This window comes from Notechis scutatus, chromosome 6 (genome assembly GCF_049901735.1).
Source record: "Notechis scutatus isolate UNSWTSFEM ecotype Mainland chromosome 6, rNotScu1.2, whole genome shotgun sequence".
Classification (NCBI taxonomy): Eukaryota; Metazoa; Chordata; class Lepidosauria; order Squamata; family Elapidae; genus Notechis; species Notechis scutatus.
Window position 1 is genome coordinate 75,440,641 of NC_142014.1, and position 6,000 is coordinate 75,446,640.

Consider the following 6,000-nt stretch of genomic DNA (forward strand, 5'->3'; position numbering starts at 1 on the left):
ATAAAGTACATGAAAAAGGAGGAGAAGAGAGGCAATTTTGACCTTGGGTAAAACAAGCTGAGATCTGCGTTTGGGGATTATTATTATTGCTATTGTTAGTGTTAATGTTAGTATTATTGTTAGTATTATTGTTATTGTTATTATTGTTAGTGTTAGTGTTAGTGTTAGTGTTAGTGTTAGTGTTAGTGTTAGTGTTAATGTTAGTGTTAGTATTATTGTTATTATTATTATTGTTAGTGTTAGTGTTAGTGTTAATGTTAGTGTTAGTAGTTAGTGTTAGTGTTAGTGTTAGTGTTAGTGTTAATGTTAGTGTTAGTATTATTGTTATTATTATTATTGTTAGTGTTAGTGTTAGTGTTAATGTTAGTGTTAGTGTTAATGATAGTGTTAGTGTTAGTATTATTGCTATTGTTATTGTTAGTATTGTTAGTGTTATTATTATTGTTGTTAGTGTTAGTGTTAGTGTTGTTATTATTATTAGTGTTAGTGTTAGTGTTAGTGTTGTTAGTGTTAGTGTTAGTGTTAGTGTTAGTGTTTTTGCTATTGTTGTTAGTGTTATTGTTAGTATTATTGTTATTATTATTATTGTTAGTGTCAGTGTTATTATTATTAGTGTTATTGTTATTGTTATTGTCATTATTATTATTATTATTATTATTATTATTATTAGTTCTCAACTTATAAGCCACAAACGGGGCCAGAACTTCTATCCCTAACCAATGTTGCCTTAACCACGAGTCCAATCTTACAGCATTTTTGCCGTGGTCACAGGGACGGGCTTTAAAAATTTTAGCGAAGGGTTCTCTGCCTGGTTGCTGCATGGGTGTGGCCATGGTGGGCGTGGCCTAGTCAGCCTCCTGCATGATGTGGGGGGGGCTTTTTGCCCTTCCTGGGCTCCGGAGGCTTTCCTCAAGCCTCCAAGAGGGCGAAAATGGCCTCCTCAGGCTCTGGAGGCTCTCTGGAAGCCAGAAACAGGTCCATTTCCAGCCTTCTGGAACTTCTTGGAGGCCCGCTTTTCACCCTCCCCGAGCCTCCGTGTGCGCCCTGCACTTACTTGCATCCAAAACAGGCCGCGTGGGGACTCAGGGGAGGGGAGGGGAAGGAGGGGCAGGGCCAGCCATGAGTGGGATTTGGGGGTTCTCCAAACTGCACAGAATCTTAGCTAGGGGCTCCTCCGAACCCCTGCGAACCCCCAGCAGCCCCACCCCTGCGTGGTCATTAAGCAAATCTGGCTTTCCCCCTTGATGTTGCTTGTCGGAAGCCTCCTGTGAAGGTCCCACATGGTGATCCATGACCCAGGGACATTGCAACCTTTGCTTAGCTGCCAAGCACCCGCAGGGATGCTGCACTGTCATAAGTGTGAGGACATGTTGTAAGTGTAAGTCACTTTTTCCAGCATCATTGTAATTGGGAAGGTTCATTGAATACCAGAAAGTAGAACAACAGGACTGGAATAGACCTTGGAGGTCTTCTACTCCAACCCTTTGCCCAAGCTGGAGACCTTATCTATACCATTCCAGAGAGATGACTCTATTATTCCTTACAGGTAGTCCTTGACTTACGTCCACAGTTGAGTCCAACATTTCTGTGCCTAAGCGAGACAGTTGTTAAGTGAGTTTTGCTCCATTTTGCTCCCTTATGAGGCATGGGGGAACAGTGGTTAGAGAGCAGTACTGCAGGCTCCTTCTGCTGCCTGCCGGCTGCCTGAAATTTGACAGTTCGATTCTCACCAAGCTCAAGGTTGACTCAGCCTTCCATCCTTCCGAGGTGGGTAAAATGAGGACCCAGATTGTTGGGGGGCAATAGGCTGACTCTGTAAAATCACTTAGAGAGGGCTGTAAAAGGACTGTAAAGTGGTATATAAGTCTAAGTGCCATCGCTAAGTGCTTATTTTACAACTTTACTTGCCACAGCTGTTAAGTGAATCACCGCAACTGTTAAGTTAGCAACATGGTTGTTAAGTGAATCTAGCCTCCCCATTGACGTTGCTTGTCATAAGATGGCACAAGAGGACCTTGGGACACTGCAACTGTCATAAATATGAGTCAGTTGCCAAGTGTCTGAATTTTGACCACCTGATCATGAGGGTGATGCAATAGTTATTAGTGGAGGGAAATGGGCATAAGCCAATTTTTTTCAGTGGTGTGGTAACTTCAAAAGGTCGCTAAAATGGCTGAAAGTCAAGGACCATCTGTATTCTGCAAATTAAATTTATGTAGACTGCTTAACTTCCTAAAATAAAACTAGGACATGCAGTCTTAGGGCATGCAAAACTAGACAGGCAGTCAAGCAGGGAATAAATGGACAGGTGGGGAGAGAGAGAGAGAGAGAGAGACAGAGACAGAGAGAGAGAGAGAGAGAGAGTCAGAGAGAGAGATGGGGGAATATAAGAGGGAGACAGAGACAGAGACAGAGAGAGAAAGAGAGAAACACACAGAGAGAAAGATCGACACACAGAGAGAGACAGAGAGAGACAGAAAAAAACAGAGAGAGAGAGAGAGAGAGAGGGAGGGAGGGAGGGAGAGAGAGAGAGACAGAGAGAGAGATTGAATGGGAGAGTTGGAGGTAGAAATGAAGGGTGAAAGACAGAGATGGAGATAGAGAGTTGGAGATGGAGTCCAGAGAAGAGCAACAAAGATGATTAGGGAATCATGGAAGCTAAAACATACAACAAAAAGTTGCAAGAATTGGTTACATCTCGTTTAATGAAAAGAAGGACTAGGGGAGACATGATAGCAGTGTTCCAATATCTCAGGGGCTGCCCCAAAGAAGAGGGAGTCAAGCTATTCTCCAAAGCACCTGAGGGCAGGACAAGAAGCAATGGAGGGAAACTAATTATGGACAGAAGCCACCTAGAACTGAGGCAGAATTTCCTGAAAATGAGAACAATTAATCAGAGGAACAACTTGTGGATGCTCCATTATTGGAGAGTTTTAAGAAGAGTTTGGACAAGCCATTTGTCTGAAGGAGATTGGACAGTCATGTGTCTGGAATGGCATAGGGACACCTCCTTGAGTAGAGGACTCGACTAGAGGACCTCCAAGATCCCTTCCAACTCTGTTATTCTGTCTCTCCCAATATGGTGACCTCCAGAGTGGATGATTGCCAGACTTCATAGCCAATACACCTAGCAGCCGTGATCACATTTGCTTCATGTCCACCATAAAAAAAGGTCATAAAATTAGGTGAACTTCCTGACAGTAATGTTGGAAGCAAAATCCATCTGGTTTAGTGCCAAGCTGGGAGAAAGACGATGGAAACTACATGGAGGCTGATTGGAAAGAAAGTTTAATGGTGAACAGAACCAACAACATTTCCTAGGTCCATTGACCAATTGATTTGATTACATGGATTTTTTTAAAATAAATTTCAGAGATGCTGCTAGGGAGGTTGTACAATGTCTGAAATGCCCTTAGGAGATGGTGCAATGTAGCGAGTTCTCCTAAATAGTAGTGGGTTAATCTTATTATTGTAGGGACACGGTGGCTCAGTGGCTAAGACGTTGAGCTTGTTGATCAAAAAGGTCGGCAGTTCCGCGTGTTCGAATCCCTAACGCCACATAACAGAGTGAGCTCTGTGATGGGATTCAAATTTTTTTTACGACCGGTTCTGTGTGGGCGTGGCTTGGTGGGCGATGGCAGGGGAAGGATACTGTAAAATCCCCATTCCCTCCCCACTCCTGGGGGAAGGTTACTGCAAGTTCTCCATTCCGTCCCCACCCCACTAACCTGCTTTTCAGTTCCGTTCTCCTGTGCAGGGCAACCAAAGAAGACCCAGCCAATCAGCACGGACTTGGGAGGCAGATAATAGATGGGGTTGGCAGGGCCAGTCACAGGTGGGATTTGCCGGTTCTCCCAAGCTACTCAAAATTTCCAGTACCGGTTCTCCAGAACTGGTCAGAACCTGCTGAATAACACCTCTGAGTGAGCTCCTGTTACTTGTCCCAGCTTCTGCCAACCTAGCAGTTTGAAAGCACGTAAAAAACGCAAGTAGAAAAATAGGGACCACTTTGGTGGGAAGGTACAAGCGTTCCGTGCACCTTCGGCATTTAGTCATGCCGGCCACATGACCACGGAGACGTCTTCGGACAGCGCTGGCTCTTCGGCTTTGTAACGGAGGTGAACAGCGCCCCCTAGAGCCGGAAACGATGAGCACGTATGTGCGAGGGGAACCTTTACCTTTATCTTAATCCTATTATGTCCTGAAGGATCATGTTTTGTTCTTCATTCCATCACCCTGGAGCTTTTGTTTTTGTAGACAGGCTGGCCCAGTGTTTCTCAATGGGCACAAAATATCTGCTTGGGGGTGCTATTAAGAAAGACTGAGTCTGCTTTCTGTCTTCAAGTGCATATTTCTCGATTTCTCCCTTTGGGGAAATATAATATTCTGCTTTTTTTAAATATTTTCCTAAATAGTTCTGCTAGGAAAAGTCCCCCCCCCTCCCACAATAAGAACAATTAATCCATGGAACAGCTTGCCTCCAAAAGTTGTTGGCACTCTAAGGTTTCTAAGAAGAGATTGGGCAATGATTTGTCTGAAGTGGTCTAGGGTTTCCTGCCTGAGCAGGGGGTTGGACGAAAAGACCTCCCAAGGTCCCTTCCAATTCTGTTTTCCTGTTAATGGAAGAGTTGGGGATGGCGAGGTGGTGACACTTTCCACCCATTCACTTCTCTCAAACCCTCACCTTTGTTTTAATGTGCCCTCCTCCTCAGCCCAAAGTACATTTTTCCTGGCTCAACTTGCTCTCCACCCAGCGTTCTGACCTTCAGTGTCACCAGCTGATGGTTTCCCACTGACTCTCTCCTTTCATCGGCCTCTCGGCAAGAGAGAAGCTTTTTACAACATGCAAGCTTTCAGCAAAGGTCAGACAGCGGGGTCTAGGAGTTACAGCTGGGCTGACGGAAGGTCGCAGTTTTGACAACCTTTATAAGTTGAGGCAGAGGGAGAAATCCTGCCTGTCTCTAACACCACTGGTTGGAATCTGCCTAATAAAACAACATGAATGCACGTTGCCTGCTGGAATAAACACCAGTCTTTTTTCTATACCAGGGGTGTCAAACTCAAGGCCCGTGGGTCAGAGCCAGCCCACGAAGTGCTTAGATCTGGCCTGCGGGGGCCCCTGGAAACAGCAAAGGACTGGTCCATGGTGCCTCTGCCAGGAAAAAGGGAGCTCAGGAGGGCAGTGTGTCTCCATTTTTGCTGGCAGAGGGTTGCAGGAGGCCATCGCAGCTGGAAATGGAGCTCGGGAGCCTATTTTCACTGACAGAGGGTTGCAGGAGGCCATCACAGCCGTAAACAGAGCTCGGGAGCTCTTTTTCTCTGGCAGAGGGTTGCAGGAGGCGGTCGCAGCCAGAAATGGAGCTCGGGAGCCCATTTTCACAGGCAGAGGATTGCAGGAGGCTGTCGCAGCCAGAAACAGAGTTTGGGAGCCCATTTTCACAGGCAGATGGTTGCGGAGGCTGGCAGCTGGAAACAGAGCCGGGAGCCCGTTTTCATGGGCAGAGGATTGCAGGAGGCCGTCACAGCCTGAAACAGAGTTTGGGAGCCCATTTTCACAGGCAGATGGTTGCGGGAGGCTGTCACAGCTGGAAACGGAGCTTGGGAGCTCATTTTCACTGGGCAGAGGTTGCAGGAGGCCGTCACAGCTTGAAATGGAGTTTGGGAGCCCATTTTCACAGGCAGAGGGTTGCAGGAGGCTGTCACAGCTGGAAACAGAGCTTGGGAGCTCATTTTCACTGGGCAGAGGTTGCAGGAGGCCGTCACAGCCTGAAATGGAGTTTGGGAGCCCATTTTCACAGGCAGATGGTTGGGGGAGGCTGTCGCAGCTGGAAACGGAGCTCGGGAGCCCGTTTTCATGGGCAGAGGATTGCAGGAGGCCGTCACAGCCTGAAATGGAGTTTGGGAGCCCATTTTCACAGGCAGAGGGTTGCGGGAGGCTGTCACAGCTGGAAACGGAGCTTGGGAGCTCTTTTTCACTGGCAGAGGGTTGCAGGAGGCCTC